Source organism: Notolepis coatsorum (assembly GCF_963971535.1).
Source record: "Notolepis coatsorum genome assembly, chromosome: 4".
Classification (NCBI taxonomy): Eukaryota; Metazoa; Chordata; class Actinopteri; order Aulopiformes; family Paralepididae; genus Notolepis; species Notolepis coatsorum.
In genome coordinates this window covers 93,007,477-93,031,025 of record NC_140168.1, presented here as the reverse complement: position 1 = coordinate 93,031,025, position 23,549 = coordinate 93,007,477, and positions in this window count along the sequence as shown.

Sequence of the window (23,549 nt, the reverse complement as noted above, 5' to 3'; positions counted from 1 at the left end):
AAAAACATCATGGTATTTGGTGATACATGGTGGGTTATTATGTTTATACTAGGGCTGACCTCGACTACTTGAATAGTCGACTTTGAAAGGAGCCGTAGTCAACTGCCAACCTCTTAGTCGAATGCAAACATTTTTAAATAAAGATTATACATTTATCAATAATGCGTAGAAAGTGTTCTATTTTCGTTCCTAAGCACGGAATTTAGAATGTCTCTACGCACAGAAAAATCGGGATTTATCAAACGTGCGTACACAGGTCCTACGCACACCTGCAAGTACTCCGTGTTGATAAATACCACTTGTTCTACGCTCCGCGCTCGTGCACGATTGTAAGTATTTGCATACAGAACCGCCCCTTATTAACCATATAGTAATGAAACACCCCCATCGAATGTGGAAAATGGGCTAAGCGAACTATGAGAAACGTCACTGAAAGAGCTAGATTGATCACGGAGGTCTAACGAACACATTTAACGTATACAGCATTTTCCGTAGTGAACAATCTTATTTGGAAACATGACACAGAATAATAGTATTTTGCTTTTTATTTTAAACAATATTTAATCATATGATTATAGATATTTTTTGTGAATAAATAAATCCAATGAAGTTATTAATTTCACAGACAACTCCGCTGAGGAGGAGGGAGCGTGCAGACTATCTTCGGTGCGCCGGGAGCCAAGGGTGTTGACTGACCCAGTCCTGCTACAGAACCAGCACATTGACAGAAATAAATGACAAGATGACCCGACATTAAGCACTGTAATGACTGAAATGAACGAGTCTGCACTGTCTGTGCAACCTAATGGAGAATACAAACTCGTAACCACTATTTTGCGCTTGCGTTTGCCATATACCATATACTGCAAAATAAATGCCTTTTTTCGTTGAGTTTTTTTCAAGTTAGATTAAGACCTTGCAAGGGTAGACTTACTTAAAACTGCCGTCTGATCCTCTTGACTGAATTGCTGCTTTCAGCAGGCCAACTGCGCCCTACAATTCCTATTGTGCGTGCGTGAGCCCGTTATAATGTGCTCCTGTTGGGTCATTGGTTTTGGTCAGTGGATAACCCCGATCTGCATTTAAGTGATATTTTAATTACAGATACCCCAGTAATAACATTACAATTGAATTAAATACAATTAGGCGTGAATGAGTCGTGTTCCTCCCAGCCACCGGCAACGACATTATCAGCCAAATGTGCATCGCAGATTATTACATTGACCGAGTGGAATCCCGTTCTATTCACATAACTGGATTTGTTTATTGATGGAGCTTTGAAAGCTACACAGATACAGTCTATTGCTCCGATGATGTTGGGATACCCTGGCGTAAAATCCTCTCTTGACCTCGGCCTGCTGTTATTATTGATATATGGGTATTGTATGTAGTTGGGGGTTGGGGAAATTATGACATACAACACTGCGTTTTGTTCCACGCTCCAATTTGGGTCCCAAATTGCAGTCGGGTAGCGGACTCTACTTAATATATTATGTTCTCTCTGCAAATAGACTGCCCTATCTCTGAAAACAGCTCCCCGCAGAGCGCCCCGTGAGAAGTATTCCTATAACGCTATAAACCATGTTACATTCATTCGGAAAGACCTATTCCAAATGCTATTTATAGGGTTTGACAATAATTACACTAATGTCGCTATTTTAAAATGAACTATAATTAATTACGGGTCATGCCGAGGACGTGCAGTGTTTAAACTAATGCATGAAAGCTTATATCCGTCTTGCAGGTTTCCTATTCTACCGCTTGGTGACAGGTACGCACGGTCTCAAGCACACATTCATGTTGATAAATCCCACACTTTGCTTAGAAATGATCGTACGCACGGTTTACGCACATATCTGTGCGTACGCAGCATTGATACATGAGGGCCCTGCTATCAGAAGAATAGACAGTCATAAAAAAGTTTTTACTTTTACTTTTTAGTACTTAAGTACTGTACATCTAAAACTAGAAACTTTTTGACTTTTACTCAAGTGTGTTTTTAGCCAGATACTCTGACTTTTGCTTGAGTACGATTTTGAGACGGTACCCATATTTTCACTTAAGTATCATTTCTGGGTACTTTTTACACCCTTGCTATGATTCAAGATGCTTGGACATGTTGAAATTATTTTCATATGAAAGTCCATTATAAGTATGTGCGGTATGATAACCACATCTCTGACATTTATAACAAACCAAACAGTTTGAAAATCGGTTGAAAATGTAGCAAGCTATGGTTATTTCAATAGTACATGCACCATAGACATTCATGTTATGAGTGGGCGTGCTGCCTGTGGCAAGATGGCCACCATGCGGCTACGTCGGTCTCCATTGGCCGGCAGCACGGGTGAGTCATCTAGCCTTTATATTATGTCTATGATCCTGACATCCTGTCGTTGTGGAGGGGAGGGGAGGGGAGGGGAGGGCACAGCAGGTGGAGGGGAGGGGAGAGCACAGCAGGTGCCGATGCTGAGAGCGAGGGAAAGAACACAGCCTGTACTGTAAAACCTGCTCGCATGCAGCAGAAACATTCTGCGGGTATCGCAGTGTTGTGTACTATTGCCAACAAGAGAGGCAGGGGGGGGGGGTTATAATCTGAGGGGAGAACTCAACTTAAAAATTCTTACTGTACGTACTACCAGGAGAAGACATTGCATTTCAACATGTGGAGTGAAACTGTGGAACAATCTGAATGTTGTGGTCAAGCGAAGGAACATGAGGAAGGGATTTGACATTCACGGGTGTTTACATTTTTATTAAATTGTATTCATGTTTTACATATATTTCTTTTTATGTTTTTCATATATTTGTATATATATTTCTTTTTTGTAAGGATTTAAATGAGTAAGGAATTACATTAATTTTGAGTAGTGGAAAAAGGGGTAGGATTAAATAAGTGTATACTTCTTCCTACTCCTTTTCGAACACGTAAATTGAGTTATATTCTGTTTTATTTTGTTTTTCATTTCATTGCTAGAGATGAATGATTTGTTTTTGTTTTATTTACATAAATAAAGATTTTAAATCAAATCAAAATAATAAAACGTAACAACACTGCTGTGACATTCTTAAGAGGATGTACACATTTATAGGATTTATTATCTTTTACATTAGTATCGGCTTCGCCGACCCTTTCGTTTCTAGTTAGACTGCCTACATGTTTGTGTATGTTCATTCTTAATTTTAGAGAAGCCATCTGGCAGACAGATGCGGTTTCTCCAAGAAGAAACGTCCAGCGTTGGTTCCTGTAGGGCAGTGGCAGACAGGATGCTACGGCCTGTAACTCTGTTGGACTTTGAAACCATTCCAGGTCATTCTGGTGTTTCGGACGTCACAACATGTCTGTCCTGTCTTAATTTATTTCCAACAAGATACAAGATACCTTTATTGCCACACAACCAGGTTGGTGGTATTTGTGTTCGGTACAGAGTGTTTGAAGCTCTGGATATACATGAAACAGGAACATGGATACATTTACCCCCCCTTCCCAGCAATAAATACATAAATACAGCACAGCACAACATGACACAACACAACATAACACACGGAAGAGACTAGTCCATCTGGTCAGGAGCTTGGTTAGTTAGTGTAAGTGGGGAGGGGGAGAGGGGGGGGGGCAAGGGAGTTCAGGGTCCGAATGGCTGTTGGGAAGAAGCTGTCCTTGAAGCGCGTGTTTTTTGCAAGGATGGACCTGAGGGCAGGGGCTGAAACAGGGGGTGTGCTGGGTGTGAGGGGTCCTTTGTGGTTTTTCTGGCACGGGTTGTTGTGCGGGAGGTGAAGATGGAGTCCAGGGAGGGAAAGTCACAACCTATGATTTTGGAGGCCTTGTTGATGATGCGCTGAAGTTTAAACCATAAGGTGTCTTTTTTTTGCATGGTTTTTTAAATATGAAATATTCTTAAAGTTTTCGAAAAGGTCATGCAAAGCAAAAAGACAAAAAAAACGAAATACCTTAATTGGCCATAAAAAATATTTACTTGAAATGGTTGTGATTAATCGTATGGATAATAATCCTCACTTAGAAAGATTCTCTCCTGATTCCTCTCGCAATTAAAACTATTAAAAACAATGAGTCATGTATTTGTGTCGTTTGACTTTTTAAAGTTTCAAAGTTCTTTTGTAGTTACCCACAGTTTATTGTCTCACACATAAAGTGCAAACGGAACCTGCAAGCAATTTGGATGCTGTGAAAATGCCGCACCATCATACCACATAGCCCGTGTCGTTTCTATCTCAGGCAAAACCAAAATAACAGTCGAGCTCTGCACGGGAGAGCCCCGGGGAACCATTTGAAGAACGGACATTTCCTCACTGGCTTTGAAAAGATTAAAGGTGCTGCAAGTGGTATCTTGTTGTTAAAACAAGTTGTCTACTTGTTAAAATAATATCTCTACATTCCTACAGCCATCACTGATATATAGTGTTTGGTCAGTAACATGGGTCTCCCAGTCCCTCCACTCTGCAGTAAACAGTCATCACTGATACAGAGTGTCTGGGTCAGTAGCATGGGTCTCCCAGTCCCTCCACTCTGCAGTAAACAGCCATCACTGATACAGAGTGTCTGGTCAGTAGCATGGGTCTCCCAGTCCCTCCTCTCTGCAGTAAACAGCCATCACTGATATAGAGTGTTTGGTCAGTAACATGGGTCTCCCAGTCCCTCCTCTCTGCAGTAAACAGCCATCACTGATATAGAGTGTCTGGTCAGTAACATGGGTCTCCCAGTCCCTCCACTCTGCAGTAAACAGCCATCACTGATATAGAGTGTTTGGTCAGTAACATGGGTCTCCCAGTCCCTCCTCTCTGCAGTAAACAGCCATCACTGATATAGAGTGTCTGGTCAGTAACATGGGTCTCCCAGTCCCTCCACTCTGCAGTAAACAGCCATCACTGATATATAGTGTTTGGTCAGTAACATGGGGTCTCCCAGTCCCTCCTCTCTGCAGTAAACAGCCATCACTGATATAGTGTTTGGTCAGTAACATGGGTCTCCCAGTCCCTCCTCTCTGCAGTAAACAGCCATCACTGATATAGTGTTTGGTCAGTAACATGGGTCTCCCAGTCCCTCCTCTCTGCAGTAAACAGAAAATAGATGTTCTGGTATCCTGTTCCCACTCTATCCAATCAGGAGAGACAAATAAGGACAAATGGAAATAAGGACAGAAATAAGAAATATACAAATGTGTTAAGCAAATATGTGCTTGAAACAAGTCTAATATTCTACTGACCAAACACACAGTGATGGCTGTCAAAATGTAGAGCTATTTAATTAACACTTATTTTAACAAAAGATACCACTTACAGCATCGTTAACCCTTCCACTGTCACACTACCAAACGGTTAACCCTTTCACTGCGACAATACAGCAGGTTAACCCTTTCACATAGTAAAGGGTTAACCTTCTGTAGTGTGGTAGTGAAAGGGTTAAGAGGAAGGTCGCTTCTACAGGCCGACCACTTTAACCCACGCAGCAGCGTGTGTTTCTGGCTGTTAAAGTCTTAAAATACCCAACTACTTGCAAAACAAAATGCTTACCACTGCCACGTTGTGCTATACGCATAACAAGGTGTTTTGCACACGTCTTTCGTGGCAGAAATAGCCCGTCGTTGAAGGTGTGATGGTGAATATGTTGTTACGTCTATTTATACATGTGTTATAGGGCTATTTATAAATGTAGAAGTAGAACTAGAAGTAGAAGTATTACCTTTATTAGATAGATAGATAGATAGATAGATAGATAGATAGATAGATAGATAGATAGATAGATAGATAGATAGATAGATAGATAGATAGATAGATAGATAGATAGATAGATAGATAGATAGATAGATAGATAGATAGATAGATAGATAGATAGATAGATAGATAGATAGATAGATAGATAGATAGATAGATAGATAGATAGATAGATAGATAGATAGATAGATAGATAGATAGATAGATAGATAGATAGATAGATAGATAGATAGATAGATAGATAGATAGATAGATAGATAGATAGATAGATAGATAGATAGATAGATAGATAGATAGATAGATAGATAGATAGATACTTTATTAATCCCCTTGGGGAAATTCAGGGTATCTCGCAGCTCACACAGTATACAGATATTAACAGTTCTCATTCAGTTATTACACGTTATGTCTGCATCATGAATTAAAAATAAGCACATGATAAAATTCAATTAAATCATATCCATCAATATTAATAGGAGCGTGATTAGATAAAAGCAGGTGTATAAAACAGTGTATAAAAACGGTGTAAAAACAGGTGTAAAAACAGGTGTAAAAACAGGTGTGTGGGTCAGAGGTCAGGTCCCCCGCACTATATTACGCTGTTGTACAGTCTGATGGCTGTGGGGACAAAGGACCTTCTGTGCCGCTCAGTCCGTGAGTGCAGGGAGATGAGCCGTCCGCTGCGACTGCTGCTCTGCCCCACCAGGGTGTGGTGGAGAGGGTGGTTGGTATTGCCCATGATGGCCCGCAGCTTGCTCTGCGTGCGGCTCTCCACCACGGTCCCCAGTGGGTCCAGTCTCCTCCCCACCACTGAGCCAGCCTTCTTGACCAGCTTATCCAGCCGCCTGGTATCCCTGGCCGTGGTATTACCACCCCAACAGACAGCGGCGTAGAGGAGCACACTTGACACCACTGCCTAATAGAACATGAACAACATTTCCCCACACACATTAAAAGACCTGAGCCTCCTAAGGAAGAACAGCCGGCTTTGTCCTTTCTTGTAGAGCGCTTCCGCGTTTGCAGCCCAGGCCAGGTTATCGTCTAGGTGCACGCCTAAATATTTGTATGTCTGCACCGTCGCAATGTTGTTTTCCTGTATGCTGACTGGTTGCAGAGGTGGTTTCGACCTGCGGAAATCCAGTACCATCTCCTTGGTCTTTTTTGCGTTCAGGAGAAGGCCGTTCCGTTCGCTCCAGTCGCTGAAGGCTCCCACCTGGTCCCTGTACTCTCCCTCCTGTCCCTTCCTCACACACGCCACAATCGCTGTGTCGTCCGAGTATTTTTGGACGTGGCAAGACTCAGAGTTGTAGTTGAAGTCTGCCGTGTAGAGGGTGAACAGGAACGGAGCGAGAACAGTCCCCTGTGGAGCCCCAGTGCTGCTGACCACTGTCTCCGAGACACGTGTTGCCCATTCTGACAAACTGTTGTCATTGCATAGTACAGTACAACAGAATTAGTTTGTGCAGCACCTAAAAGAACAATACCTACATACACACACTACCACACATCCATGATCATAGACACACCATACTGTACATACATTAGTGTAGCCATACTCAGTATCACACCACACCTTCATGTACCCACATATACCCTCTGCTACACATGCACTTATTCACAAGAACATTAAAACTTTTTTTTAAAGCATTGCAAAACATCACAGCAGAACAAAAGTTTCAAGTTTCAAGTTTCTTTAATAGTTGTCATACAGAAGTACAGAATACTTTTGTACAAAATGCTTCTTACTGTTGCGCTCCAGAGACTGTGCAAGACAAGATAAGTATGAAATAAAAACATAGTAAAATTAGAAGTAAAAAAAAAGAGGTCACAGTGTTCAGTTTAGACATATGTACAATGTTCGATGCAGAATAGACGTAGTTATCATACAATATACAATACTGTGCAGTGTACTAATATACAATACTATATAGTGCAAGGCAGAAATGGAGAAATGGGACGAGGTGCAATTTAGGTACAATTCACAGTAGGTGTACGAGTTGTAGTGCAAATCCTTTATCAATAAATATAAAGTGTAAGTGTGTTTGTGTGATCTAAAGTGTGGAGAGTGGGTGCTGCAGTGTGTTGTTTGTTTGAGTGAGTGTGTGCGTGTGGGTGTGTGTGCTGTGTGCATTTGATGGTTGTTGCATAGTGATTATTGTTCGTTTAGCGATTATTGTTCGTTTAGCAGCCTGATGGCCTGGGGATAGAAGCTTCTTCTGAGTCTTTCTCTGCTCGCCTTAAGACTCCGGTATTGCACATCGGTGGAAAATATTGCACCTTAGAGGATGATGCCATTATTACACATTATGTCCTAACAGCGTGTAGCTTATTCCCAGCGGAAGAGTGCGTCGCGTGCTTCCGCGTTTTCCCTGATTGGCTGCGACGCCCATGTGACCGCGGCAGCGCGAGAGAGCGGCAGTGCGGAAATAGGCTATTGCCATTCTCTAAGACAAACTCTAACCTTAACCAGCTCCTTAACAGCGCCTAAACTTAACCCTTCTAACCTTAACCAACTCCGAAACAATGCCTAACCTTAACCTTAACCATAACCAACTCCGAAAGAATATTGCCATTCTCTAAGACAAACTCTAACCTTAACCAGCTCCCTGGTTGGATTAGAATTCCCCGAGACTCTGGCGAGGATTCAGACCTTCGGGGCTCTTTTTTGGGAGCGGTCTCCGTCCGTGTTTGTTTTCCTCCGGGGTTCGGGGACGGACTCGGACGTGGTTCTGTGTGTGTTGGCCCAGCGCCCCGGTTCCTCTTTAAATCACATGTCCCCGTCGGTGGGGGTGAGGGGGGGGGGGGGGGGGGGGGGCGGAGGAACTGAACACGTGGTTGCAGTAGAAAAAAAGTGTCTTTTTAAAGGGAGGAAATGGTCAAACGTGTTCTCGTGTCTCACTTTGCACAAGTTCCGCAATTACGTTACCATTGATTAACATACATTATTACATGGCGTTTTAACATTCGCCGAAATGCTTGATTGTGATTGGTCAATAGCGCTCGGTTGCCCATAGCAGCGGTCCGTTATTACTCGATAACGGACCGCTGCCAGGGGCAACCGAGCAATAATGACCGCTGTTCGCAGCTGGAGCAATCAAGCCCACTGACACACACTGCATCAGTGCAATCAGACACACCTGCCGGCTGCCGGCGATAATAATAGAATAGAATAGAATAGAATAGAATAGAATAGACTTTTAATTGTCATTGCACAGTATACAACAAAATTTCAGGCTGAATTTGGGCTGACAGAGCCACAGAACAACTGTGTCTGCATTTGATCTCGTCTTGTCGATGGTGTAAAATGAATTAGGTATATTGTTAGTAAGTTAGCCATGTAATAAGCGGGATAATGTATAGCTATACTCTGTCATTGTCGCAAAATAATTGACCTTCACTACGTTTAGAACACCTCGGCGAGGCGCCTCGGTATTCTAAACTCTGTGTCGGTCAATTATTTTGCGACAATGACCTCGTAGCTATACATTAACCCTTACTTACTCGCTGTCTGAAGGAAGGTGGAGGGAGGGGAGGTGGAGGGAGAGAGGTGGAGGGAGAGAGGTGGGGGAGAGAAGTGGAGGGAGAGAGGGAAGGTGGAGAGAGAGAGGTGGAGGGAGAGAGGGAAGGTGGAGGGAGAGAGGTGGAGGGAGAGAGGGAAGGTGGAGGGAGGGGAGGTGGAGGGAGGGGAGGTGGAGGGGGGGAGGTGGAGAGAGAGAGGGGAGGTGGAGAGGGAGAAGGTGGAGAGAGAGGTGGAGGGAGAGAGGGAAGGTGGAGAGGGAGAAGGTGGAGAGAGAGGTGGAGGGAGAGAGGAGTGGAGAGAGAGAGGGAAGGTGGAGAGAGAGAAGGTGGAGAGAGAGAGGGAAGGTGGAGAGAGAGAGGGAAGGTGGAGGGAGAGAGGAGTGGAGAGAGAGAGGGAAGGTGGAGGGAGAGAGGGAAGGTGGAGGGAGAGAGGGAAGGTGGAGAGAGAGAAGGTGGAGAGAGAGGTGGAGGGAGAGAGGAGTGGATAGAGAGAGGGAAGGTGGAGGGAGAGAGGGAAGGTGGAGAGAGAGAGGGAAGGTGGATAGAGAGAGGGAAGGTGGAGGGAGAGAGGTGGAGGGAGAGAGGGAAGGTGGAGGGAGAGAGGGAAGGTGGAGAGAGAGAGAGGGGAGGTGGAGAGAGGGGAGGTGGAGAGAGAGAGGGAAGGTGGAGAGAGAGAGGGAAGGTGGAGAGAGGGGAAGTGGAGAGAGAGAGGGAAGGTGGAAAGAGAGAAGGTGGAGAGAGAGGGGAGGTGGAGAGAGAGAGAAGGTGGAGAGAGAGAGGGAAGGTGGAGAGAGAGAGAAGGTGGAGAGAGAGAGAGAAGGTGGAGAGAGAGAGAAGGTGGAGAGAGAGAGAGAAGGTGGAGAGAGAGGGAAGGTGGAGAGAGAGAAGGTGGAGAGAGAGAGGGAAGGTGGAGAGAGAGAGGGAAGGTGGAGGGAGAGAGGGAAGGTGGAGAGAGAGAGGGAAGGTGGAGAGAGAGAGAGAAGGAAGGTGGAGAGAGAGAGGGAAGGTGGAGGGAGAGAGGGAAGGTGGAGGGAGGGGAGGTGGAGGGAGGGGAGGTGGAGGGGGGGAGGTGGAGAGAGAGAGGGGAGGTGGAGAGGGAGAAGGTGGAGAGAGAGGTGGAGGGAGAGAGGGAAGGTGGAGAGGGAGAAGGTGGAGAGAGAGGTGGAGGGAGAGAGGAGTGGAGAGAGAGAGGGAAGGTGAAGAGAGAGAAGGTGGAGAGAGAGAGGGAAGGTGGAGAGAGAGAGGGAAGGTGGAGGGAGAGAGGAGTGGAGAGAGAGAGGGAAGGTGGAGGGAGAGAGGGAAGGTGGAGGGAGAGAGGGAAGGTGGAGAGAGAGAAGGTGGAGAGAGAGGTGGAGGGAGAGAGGAGTGGATAGAGAGAGGGAAGGTGGAGGGAGAGAGGGAAGGTGGAGAGAGAGAGAGAGGGGAGGTGGAGAGAGGGGAGGTGGAGAGAGAGAGGGAAGGTGGAGAGAGAGAGGGAAGGTGGAGAGAGGAGAGGTGGAGAGAGAGAGGGAATGTGGAGAGAGAGAAGGTGGAGAGAGAGGGGAGGTGGAGAGAGAGAGAAGGTGGAGAGAGAGAGGGAAGGTGGAGAGAGAGAGAAGGTGGAGAGAGAGAGAGAAGGTGGAGAGAGAGGGAAGGTGGAGAGAGAGAGAAGGTGGAGAGAGAGGGAAGGTGGAGAGAGAGAGGGAAGGTGGAGGGAGAGAGGGAAGATGGAGAGAGAGAGGGAAGGTGGAGAGAGAGAGAGGGAAGGTGGAGAGAGAGAGGGAAGGTGGAGAGAGAGAGGGGAGGTGTAGAGAGAGAGGGAAGGTGGAGAGAGAGGTGGAGGGAGAGAGAGAGGGAAGGTGGAGAGAGAGAGGGAAGGTGGAGAGAGAGAGGGAAGGTGGAGAGAGATAGGGAAGGAAGGTGGAGAGAGAGAGGGAAGGTGGAGGGAGAGAGGGAAGGTGGAGAGAGAGAGGGAAGGTGGAGAGAGAGAGGGAAGGTGGAGGGAGAGAGGGAAGGTGGAGAGAGAGAGGGAAGGAAGGTGGAGAGAGAGAGGGAAGGTGGAGGGAGAGAGGGAAGGTGGAGAGAGAGAGGGAAGGAAGGTGGAGAGAGAGAGGGAAGGTGGAGGGAGAGAGGGAAGGTGGAGAGAGAGAGGGGAGGTGGAGAGAGAGAGGGAAGGTGGAGAGAGAGAGGGAAGGTGGAGAGAGAGAGGGGAGGTGGAGAGAGAGAGGGAAGGTGAAGCGAGAGAAGGTGGAGAGAGAGAGGGAAGGTGGAGAGAGAGAGGGAGGGAAGGTGGAGAGAGAGAGGGGAGGTGGAGAGAGAGGGGGAAGGTGAAGAGAGAGAAGGTGGAGAGAGAGAGGGAAGGTGGAGAGAGAGAGGGAAGGTGGAGGGAGAGAGGGTGGAGGGAGAGAGGGAAGGTGGAGAGATAGAGAGAGGGTGGAGGGAGAGAGGGAAGGTGGAGAAAGAGAGGGGATGTGGAGAGAGAGAGGGAAGGTGGAGAGAGACAGGGTGGAGAGAGAGAGGGGAGGTGGAGGGAGGGAAGGTGGAGAGAGAGATTGAAGGTGGAGGGAGGGGAGGTGGAGGGAGGGAAGGTGGAGAGAGAGAGGGGAGGTGGAGAGAGAGGGAAGGTGGAGAGAGAGAGGGAGGTGGAGGGAGAGAGGGACGGTGAAGAGAGAGAGGTTGAGGGAGAGAGGGAAGTATCTTTTTAAAGTTCACGAGTTTTGAGGAAATGGTCCCGCTGTTACGTTACCATTGATTAACATAAAATACTCTTTGTCTGGTATCAATGGAACATAATATGAAACGGTAGCCAAAAGTAACAAAAATGTTTTTAATGATAATTACTGTCGGGTTTGAGGTTTGCAGGAATAAAATAAAAGGTTAACGAACAAACAATTGACAGGACTGTGCAGACAGGTGACCAGCCACACAAAACAGGGTAGAACAGAACAGACATTCACAATGGGATGATGAGAACAAGAAACACCTGGGCCGATTACAAATGGGTACACCTGGGAGGGAAACAACAAAGAACTACAGGAAGCCAATACAAGGAACTACAACTAAGGCACAGGACAGGGGACTTAAAACACTGGAGAACACACAGATCAAGATTACACGAACACAAGATACATGGAACAGATGAACAACTTAACAGAGTAACATGAATGGGAGGTATACAAATGTACCCACACATAACATCTGTGTTTCGAAGGATGCTGCGTCACTGGGGGGACATTTTCTGTTTTGAAAGAAAACAACACATTTGGCCCGCCAAAGGTCATTAGCAATTAATAGGTAACCTTGTTATGTGGCTGCCATGTTTGTATATTTGGGTCTGTATCAGTTGTTAGACAGAGAGGGGAATCTAGCGGACAAGTTTCCATTGAGCGCCACAAGGAAGTGCTGGAGTTTAAAGTGAGGGTGGAAAACAGCCGCGTCCGCCTTGTTTCTGCAAAATGGCGTCAGCAGTGAACAGTGTCTGAGCTGTTCAGAAAGGAACGATGCCTCACGCTTCAGTAGAAACAGCATACAGGGTTGAATCATGTGCACCAGCGTGACGGGAGCAGGCCTATGTTCCCACAGCCCTATGGTCCCACAGCCCTATGTTCCCACAGCCCAATGGTCCCACAGGCCTACGTTCCCACGTTTCCTTTTTTCATACATTTTTACCTGATTGTATCCCCCTTTCTCTTAATTTGGTAGCCAATTACACACAACCTATTGTCCTCTGGTAGTAGAGGGTTCGTCCGGGAACATAGGGCTGTGGGACCATAGAGCTGTGGGAACATAGGGCCTAATTTTTTGAGAGATCTTAGAAATGTGGGAACATAGGGCTGTGTGGACTTCCTGACGGGCAGACCCCAGGTGGTGAGAGCAGGCAACTGCACCTCCTCGTCCATCACCCTCAACATAGGGGCCCCCCAGGGCTGTGTTCTGAGTCCCCTCCTCTACTCCCTGTACACACACGACTGTGTGGCTCAGCGGAGTAGCAACACAATCATCAAATTTGGGCCTGATCTCTGCCAACGACGAGAGGGCCTACCTGGAAGAGGTCAAGGTCCTGGCGGGATGGAGCCAGGAAAACAGCCTCTCCCTGAACGTCAGCAAAACAAAGGAGATGATTGTGGACTTCAGGAGGTCGGGGGTCAAGGACTACAGCCCCCTCAGCATCGACGGGGCACCGGTTGAGAGAGTCAACAGCTTTAAGTACCTCGGAGCCCACATATCCGAGGACTTGACATGGACCACACACATTGACAGTGTTGTGAAGAAGGCACGACAACGCCTCTACTTCCTCAGGCGCCTAAGGAAGTTCCAAGTCAGTCAGAAGATCCCTAAGAACTTCTACTCATGTACAATAGAGAGCATCCTGACTGGCAACATCACCTCCTGGTTTGGGAATAGCACTGCACAAGACCGAAGCAGACTTCAAAGAGTGACACGTTCAGCCGAACGCACAATTGGAGGGGGGCTCCCCACCCTCCAGAACATTTACAACAAGCGGTGCAGGGGCAAAGCTAAGAGAATCATTAAAGACTCCAGTCACCCGAACAACTGCCTCTTTGAACTGCTGCGGTCAGGCAAGCGATACCGGAGTCTCAAGGCGAGCACAGAAAGACTCAGAAGAAGCTTCTATCCCCAGGCCATCAGGCTGCTCAACGAACAATGAACACTACACAACAACAACCATCAAACGCACATAGCACACACATCCACACGCACACACTCACTTTAAACAAACACACTGTAGCACCCACTCCCCACACTTTATAGCACACACTCACTTTAAACAAACACACTGTAGCACCCACTCCCCACACTTTATATTTATTGATGAAGGATTGCACTACAACTCGTACACCTTACTGTAAATTGTACCTAAATTGTACCTCATCCCATTTCTGCTTTGCACTATATAGTATTGTACATTAGTACACTGCATAGTATTGTATATTATATGGTAACTCAGTTACGTCTATTCTGCATCGAACATTGTACATATGTCTATACTGAACACTGTGACCTCATTTTCTACTCCTAATTTACATGCTATACTATGTTATTTGATACTATCTTGTCTAGCACAGTCTCTGGAGCGTAACAGTAAGAAGCATTTTGTATGAAAGTATTCTGTACTTCTGTATGACAACTATTAAAGAAACAAGAAACTTGAGCATAGGGCTGTCGGACCATAGAGCTGTGGGAACATAGGGCCTAATTTTGAGAGAGATCTTAAATGTGGGAACATAGGGCTGTGGGAACATAGAGCTGTGGGAACATAGGGCCTAATTTTGAGAGAGATCTTAAATGTGGGAACATAGGGCTGTGGGAACATAGGGCTGTGGTTACATAGGGCTGTGGGACCATAGGGCTGTGGGAACATAGGGCTGTGGGACCATTGGGCTGTGGGAACATAGGGCTGACCCCAGCGTAACGGCATACACCCAAAATACTATAGACCTGTTTGCTCTCCACGTCAGACTCCCCAGTATTCTGCGCATCACAGGGGCAAAAGGGAACGTAATCCTGGTCAGACCAACGGGGCAGACTACAATATATTTGCATTTGTTAGCCATGCTAGCCATCTAAACAATCAATCCATACCAAAGCTAGATATGTAAAAGGTGAAAGACTCACACTCACAGCCATGCTGATTTGACAAAATGACATGCAGCCGTATTGGTTTGAAACTACTTTTAGTCAGGGGAGTGTCATGGTTTCTCCATAGAGCTCCATTATACTTTTAGTTAGGGGATTGTCATTGTTTCACCATAGAGCACCATTATACTTTTAGTCAGGGGAATGTTGTGGTTTCTCCATAGAGCTCCATTATACTTTTAGTCAGGGGAGTGCCATGGTTTCTCCATAGAGCTACATTATACTTTTAGTCAGGGGAGTGTCATGGTTTCTCCATAGAGCTCCATTATACTTTTAGTCAGGGGAGTGTCATGGTTTCTCCATAGAGCTCCATTATACTTTTAGTTAGGGGAGTGTCATTGTTTCACCATAGAGCTCCATTATACTTTTAGTCAGGGGAATGTTGTGGTTTCTCCATAGAGCTCCATTATACTTTTAGTCAGGGGAGTGCCATGGTTTCTCCATAGAGCTACATTATACTTTTAGTCAGGGGAGTGTCATGGTTTCTCCATAGAGCTCCATTATACTTTTAGTCAGGGGAGTGCCATGGTTTCTCCATAGAGCTCCATTATACTTTTAGTCAGGGGAGTGTCATGGTTTCTCCATAGAGCTCCATTGTACTTTTAGTCAGGGGAGTGTCATGGTTTCTCCATAGAGCTCCATTATACTTTTAGTCAGGGGAGTGTCATGGTTTCTCCATAGAGCCCCGTCGTACTTTTTTAGTGCAGCAGCTTGCGCTGGTCCGGGGCAATGTAGTCACATGACTCAATTGGTATTGCTGATTGGCTCGAACACGGTATGTTTGTAAACAGCAAACAGGTGTATAATTCCTCTGATAAAACGACTCGTCAAACGGGCCTACGAACACCTCTGCCTCGTAAATAACCCCTTGAACCATCTGTGTTATGAAGGCTGTAGCCTCATGGAAAGGGGGGGGGGGGAAGCTAAAAAGCTGCTGTAATGACTGTAAGAAGACAGGAGAGTTGGACGGGAGGCAGGAGCGGTCGTCCTGCTTGATTGAACAAAACAAACATGTCTCTGGATCTTTCTGAGCCTCAACTAAGTGACGTCCAGCTCCTTGTGAAGTCATAGGTTTGGACAGCTGGGGCTGCGGATCTGGAGGGGGAGGAGCTGGAGGGGGAGGAGGTGGAGGGGGATGAGGGGGAGGGGGAGGAGCTGGAAGGAGGGGAGGTGGAGAGATTAGAAGCGCCAGGAGCTGGAAGGAGGGGAGGTGGAGAGATTAGAAGAGCCAGGAGCTGGTGGGGGAGGAGGTGGAGAGATTAGAAGAGCCAGGAGCTGGAAGGAGGGGAGGTGGAGAGATTAGAAGAGCCAGGAGCTGGAAGGAGGGGAGGTGGAGAGATTAGAAGAGCCAGGAGCTGGTGGGGGAGGAGGTGGAGAGATTAGAAGAGCCAGGAGCTGGAAGGAGGGGATGTGGAGAGATTAGAAGAGCCAGGAGCTGGAAGGAGGGGATGTGGAGAGATTAGAAGAGCCAGGAGCTGGAAGGAGGGGATGTGGAGAGAAGAGCCAGGAGCTGGAAGGAGGGGAGGTGGAGAGATTAGAAGAGCCAGGAGCTGGAAGGAGGGGAGGTGGAGAGATTAGAAGAGCCAGGAGCTGGAAGGAGGGGAGGTGGAGAGATTAGAAGAGCCAGGAGCTGGAAGGAGGGGAGGTGGAGAGATTAGAAGAGCCTGATTAAACATCAAATCAAACATCTCATTCTCACTTAGATTCTGCAGGGAGGGAGAGGGGGGTGGAGGTAAGGTGGAGGGAGGGAAGGTGGAGAGAGAGAAGAGAAGGATGGTGGAGAAAGAGAAGGTGGTGGGAGGGAGGAAAGAGGGAAGGTGGAGGGAGGGAGGAGAGAGTGAGGAGAGAGGGAAGATGGAGGGAGGGAAGGTGGAGAGAGAGGGAATATGGAGGATGGGAGGAGAGATGGAAGGTGGAAGGAAGGTGGAGGGATGGAGGGAGGGAGGTAAGGTGGAGGGAGGTGGAGAGGGAATGTGGAGGGAGGGAGGCGAGGGCTTTTATGATTGCATTCTTGTTTTTTGTATTCATTGTGCTTTTATTGTACATGTATATGTATGTGTGTATGACTGTTTTGTACCTATTTGTTTACTGTCTAAGACTACAGACACTTGCTGGATCCAGTGCACCCGTCTTCTTGTTTACCACAAATGGTTAACGTACGTGCAGACACTGTCCATTTGGTTTCATAAACCAAATAAACAAAAATAAACATAAACACCACTCCTCCTTATTCCCATTCCTGAAGTGGGAGAAATGGATAGATCTCATCCCTCCCCTTCCCCCCCTCCGCTCGTTTTCCTTCGAGGTAACAGCCAAGGCCGCCGCATGTCACCTCTCCTGTTGTCCTTGGTTCTTAATTCTTGTACCGGATCTCCTCTCTGGTAAACAAGAATACCCTGAAGACTCTAACAGGAGCACTCATTCAAGGGTACTACGACTATGCTTGCACCTCATGGTACCAAAGCACCTCAAAGGCGCTAAAAACAAGATTACAAACATCTCAAAACAAACTGGTCAGACTACTGCTTGACCTTACCCCTGCCCACTTTGACTACCTAGGATGGCTTAGAGTAGACGACAGAGTACAGCAACTTGCAATGGGCCTGGTCTACAAGATACACTATACGACTAAGGTACCCATGTACATGTCAAAATACTTCCCAAAGGTCAGTGAATACCACGACCACAACACCAGAGGGAGCTCAACAAATCTTGTTAAACCCAGATTCGGCTCAAACAAGGGACTAAACACGTTTCGCAATTAATGTGGAACGCCCTAGCCAAAGCTGTAAAGGAATGTTACCTACCCACATTCAAAACCACTCTTAAAGAGCACCTACAGGGGGGGCAGGTGGCGCACGGAGATTACGTTCGTCACCAACACCGGGAGACACTAGGATTCGCCTGTTCGAATCCAGCTCCCGGCGTTGCTATCAGCTTGGCTGGCCTCTCACACTGATACAATTGGCTGTATCAGGGGGTGGGAAAGCTGAAGGGTGGGTCCTGGGCGTTGTGGACAGCGACCCCTACAGTTCGGTCGGGGCGCCTGCTCAGCGAGGGTTGGAACTGAGGAGAGATAGTGTGGCCTCCCACACGCTACACTCTCCCCGGTGAGAACCTACGCGGCCAGGTTGGCCTGCCCCAGGCTGCACATGCGTCGGAGGAAAGCATGTGACAGTCTCCGGTCTCCCGGACCAACAGTAGGGGAAAGTACGCAACAATCAGGAAGGGTGGGATGGGAGAAAAAATCGGGAAAAAGGAGGGGAAGAAAGATAAAAAAAAAAAAAAAAAAAAAAGAGCACCTACAGGAGGCTGCAATTCGAAACTGGCCACCGTAAATGTCCAAACCCCCCCACCCCCACCCCCTCCTAATAGACAGTCTCCTCCCCACCGTATGTATATATTCTCTCCCCACCGTATATGTATATTTCTCTCCCACCCACCCCCTCCTAATGTACAGTCTCCTCCCCACCGTATGTATATATTCTCTCCCCACCGTATGTATATTTCTCTCCCACCCACCCACCCCCTCCTAATGTACAGTCTCCTCCCCATCATATGTATATATTCTCTTTTAGGATCTATGGGTAACAGTATATTTGCATATCGTATATGTCACAAATGTAACAGTACTATATACCTGTATGTCATGTATGTCCCTATGCCATAAATGTCATGTTGTGTATGTCATAAATGCCACTATGAATTGAAAATGGGGGACCCTGATGTAAACAAGACAAATGTCTTTCTCTGGTCTGCATCCCCTTAACACATTGGACGCCAACAACGTGATAATTCGTTATTGCCCGCCATGCGTTGAACGCCAACAACGATCAATATTTAATTTTTTCGCCATGGCATTCATAATTCATCCAGCCTTCCTGCGAAACGCAATAATATATATGATTTCGGCGTTTCTTGCGTCATACAAACGGGAAATGGATCTAGCAGATTAACGTCAAATAATTGGAATATTTTTCCTCCAGTCTCATCGGCGAACGGTAAGAGGAATATAACGTTATTTTCAGCCCGATTGTTTATTCATTTCACGGCAATCCATCTGTCCAACATATCAACCCATACTAAATAAAGCCGTTACTGACGATCAAGGAATTATAAACGACACTCATGATGAAGCATAATGTATACCGATCATATACATTTGAATTTTTTTATATAGCATGTATAGGAAAGAAACGGCAATCGATAATCTATTTTATGCTTCAGGGCCTATAACTCGCGTTTTTGGAATTACAGCAGAAAACCTTAAAAACATACTTATATTCTCGACGGTATTAACACAACAATGTATGCATGAAAAAATATAACGTTCCCACATCCGGAACGATAGATACCCAATGTTGAATGGGCCATAGTAATGTCAATATAGCTATAATATTTAAAAAGTTATAGCCCTGCAAAGAAGGTAAACATCTCCATAGGCTTACAGCGGTGGCAGACTGGACCCAATGATGGGTACAATGCACGGCGCCCAATGTGTTAACAATTGTGTGTATTGAGCCGTACTGCATTGTACCCATTCTGCAATCTGTTAAATAAAGTTTTCATTCATTCATTCATTCATTCATTCATTCATTCATTCATTCATTCATTCATTCATTCATTCATTCATTCAGGTCCACTAAAACATCAAATAAGTTTTGGACGAACAGTCAATTGGTGACTCAAGAACCTTTTTATCTCCACCCTTTTCTCTTCCCCCTCCCCCTCCTCCTCCCCCTCCTCCTCCTCCTCCTCCTCCTCCTCCTCCTCTTCCTCCTCCTCCTCCTCCTCCTCGTGAGCTTGGCTCAGAAGACAACATCCCCTGTGTTTTTGTTCATCTGCATTTCATCGGCTCTCCATCCCCACAGATGTGTGATGGTTGGCACAGCGACGGCGTATTGTTTTTCGTATCTCTCCGAGTTACGGTAAATCTCATGTACAGTACACCGCTTCTGGGAAGAGTTTTTATTACTTGGGGGGTTGGGTTAGAGGAAATGTTAGGCTTATTTCTATCAAAAAGATGTTATTGCATGGTAAGATTTTTCGTTAGAGGGCAAAATGATATTGATTAAGTACCTGGGAACTAATGTGGATTTAAACTGCTGATTACTCTCAGTCTTCAGACCTGATGTGTCAGAGCAGGGAAATCCTTCCAGAAGGGCTTCCACTTGTGAGTGAACTAAGTGAACTATAGTTATATTAGTTCGATCATATTGGTATCTAAATGGTAAATTGCTGCCTTTATATATCTCTTATCCAAAGCGCTTTACGATTTGTTCCTCACATTTTACCCATTCACTCACACATTCACACACCATGCAAGGTAGGGGTGTAACGGTACACATATCCGTATCGAACCGTTTCAGTACTGGACCTTCGGTTCAGTAAGCGCTGTGTACCGAACGAATGCAACGGTACCACAGTGGTGGTGAAGGAGACAATTTCCACCCTACATTGTAAAGTGCTTTCAGTGTCTAGAAAAGCGCTATATGAATGCAATGATTATTAATTTGAATATAGAATATTCATTGACAGCCCTACTTAACAGTAACTGCACACTACATCACCCCTGAGTGGAACATGGAAAGCCAAACTTTCCCCCACTGTACCGAAAACCCGTACGGAACCGTGACTTCAAAACCGAGGTACGTACCGAACCGAGATTTTTGAGTACCGCTATACGCCTAATGCTAAGCAGTTAAGGGTTAAGTGTCTACACTTTGTTAACATAATAGTTTGTCATTATTTCCTCATTATCATTATCATAATTTACGAACCCCTAACGTTAGGTTTTTACCAGATTTCCTTATCCGAACAGTGGAAGAAGTACACAGTTCCTTTACTTAAGTAAAAGTAGAAATACTCAGATAAATTAGTACTAAAAGTCAATTATCTTCTAATCTGTGAACTTTCAAAAAGATGCACAACACTCTCTCTCCCTCCCTCTCTCTCTCTCTCTCTCTCTCCCTCTTCTCTCTCTCTCTCTCTCTCTCTCTCTCTCTCTCTCTCTCTCTCTCTCTCTCTCTCTCTCTCTCTCTCTCTCTCTCTCTCTCTCTCTCTCTTTCATTCTCTCTCTCTCTCTTTCATTCTCTCTCTCTCGCTGTCTCTTTCTCTCTCCCTGCACTGTAATCAAATGATTTGGCTGCGTTAGTTTAATAATGCAGTCTTAGTTTTTTTTTAATCAAATTAAATTTATTACCTTTTTGCAACTGCAAAGCAAAACTTTGTCAACATGTTTTATCTAATAAAATAAAGTTCAGTCTGTTCATCTCACTTCAATACTTTTTATTGCAGAACATGGTATTTTCTCAAGCAGACAGATGTAAACTGTTTGTATTACAGTCATATTCCAACTTAACTGAATGCACATGTGTGTGTGTGTGGACTACTATTACAGGTATTGAAATGAACAATGCAACTTCCTTATACAAAAAAAGAAAAATTAAATATGGATACTTGTACCTGTACCTGTATCGATACAGTATCGCCACGCAAAGTATCGCGATACTACTACGTATCGATTTCCCCCCCCACCCCTAGTATCTATACTGCTATTATTTGTCAATTAAAACACCTTGGAGCATCAAGTGAGTTGCGAGCCCCGCTTTGTTTTTATGGACATTGTACATCTGACATCAGGCCACAGTGTCTCACTGTTCGTCCGTCTCTACTTGTCGTCTGGAGGGAAGTGGACGACCGCTTGTGCAACACGGACACCGCGGGGTCGAGTTTCACAAAGAGTGTTATTGTCAGTGGTGGAAGAAGTACTCAGTTCCTTTACTTAAGTAAACGTGGAAATACTAATTTCAAATAATCCACAATCTTAGCACATATTGTAAGTCATGAAGTGTATACTGTTAAAGAGAGGGAGGAGGAACAAACGGTGGTGGAAGTAAAAGTACAAATACTCAGATAAATGAGTACTCAGGTAAAAGTAAAAGTCCTCCATTCAAGTTCTACTTGAGTAAAAGTAGAGAAGTATTTGCTATTGAATGCTACTTATGTATCTAAAGTAAAAGTACTGTTAGGGTAGCGTTTAACTGAGCCCAAGAGCAGAACACAGCGAGAGGAGAATGGAGCGGTTTAGGTTTGTTTAATCCGATAGGTACCATGCAGACAGGGTTACAGTGAATACAGGAATGTACGACAGGTGCGAGCAGGAGCACTCCTCGTGTTCCGCAGGACTGTCCAGGCGGGTGGTGTCTCATGAGACAGCGTAGGACGGCCGCAGCTGGTCCTGGGCACAGGGAGACAGAGGTTAGAGCAAGGCAGGGAAACAGACAGAGCAGCAAGGTAGGTCACGTCCTCGTACCTAGGTAGGTGTAGCAACACTCGGACGGTGAGTGGCAGGAACCGCAGGGCTCATATCAGCGCCGGTGATGACCTGACGAGTCTCAGGTGTGCAGATAGGACTTGGCTGACAGCGTGTGGAAACTGCGACAGGAAGATGCCCATATAAGGGCGTGGAAGTAGTAGGTGAGAGGGAGGCCCTGGCTGTGATTGTAACAAGTACACATTCTACATGACGTTTGTGTATCCATATCCATTGACCTCTACAGGTTATGTTAAAGTGGTACGTGGTCCAGTTATGCTGCTCTGATAACGCCCTCTTGAAATTGTGAAAGGACATAACCTCCGGCCTTTTTTTATTTTGTATATATCATGTTTTCTATGTGTTACTTACTTACTTATCCTCGTCGTCCCGGTTGGGGCATAAGGCCGCAATCATACACTGCCACTGAATCCTGTCTCATGCTTTGGTCTGCGCTTCGTCCCAGGAAAGACCCATCTCCTTCAGCTCCATCATCACTGTCCTTCGCGAGGTGTTCTTTGGTCTACCCCTCTTTCTCTTCCCAACTGGGGTCCATCTCAAGGCAACTTTGGGTAACCTTTCATTGGGCATCCTCAATACATGGCCGAGCCATCTTAACCTCCGTCTCCTTATCTCAAGGGACATATGCAAGCTGCCTGTCTTCTTATAAAGTTCCTCATTCGAGATTCTATTTGGCCAAAGGATGTTGCAGATCCTACGTAAGCAGCTATTGTGGAAGACGTCAACCTTTCTCATATCCTGTTTTGTTACTCTCCAGCACTCAGAGCCATATAGCAGGACAGACTTAACATTGCTGTTGTAGAGCCTGAGTTTGGTTTTAAGGCTATATTGTTTAGACTTCCAGATGTTGCGAAGTTGGCTGAAAGCACCTCTTGCTTTGTTGTTACGTGCCCCCGTGGGGAGACGCAACACTAGGCCACAGACAGGATAGGTGAGGATGCAGTGACACAAAACACCATAGACAGATTGTAAAATAACAATATTTATTGTACACAAATGAGATCAGCAACACAGAGAGCAAAGAGGACCTACCAGTGAGCACCAAATAATATCAAAATGAAACAAAAGCCCCCCCCCCTTTACAGGCGCGGACGCCCCAAAGTACAGGAGGTGGTGCTCACTCTAAGCTGGTGTCTTTAACAGTAGTTCTCCTACGTGATGCAGATGTAGACCCCAGGGTATCTTTCTGCCCTCAATGTCCCTGTGTGCGAAACAAAAGATTAATAACAAGAACACAATCACCATAGGCTGGGTGACAAACAGATATACAAAGGATTAGTACAGAAATGTACAACAACACAAAAAGATACAATGCTAAATAGAC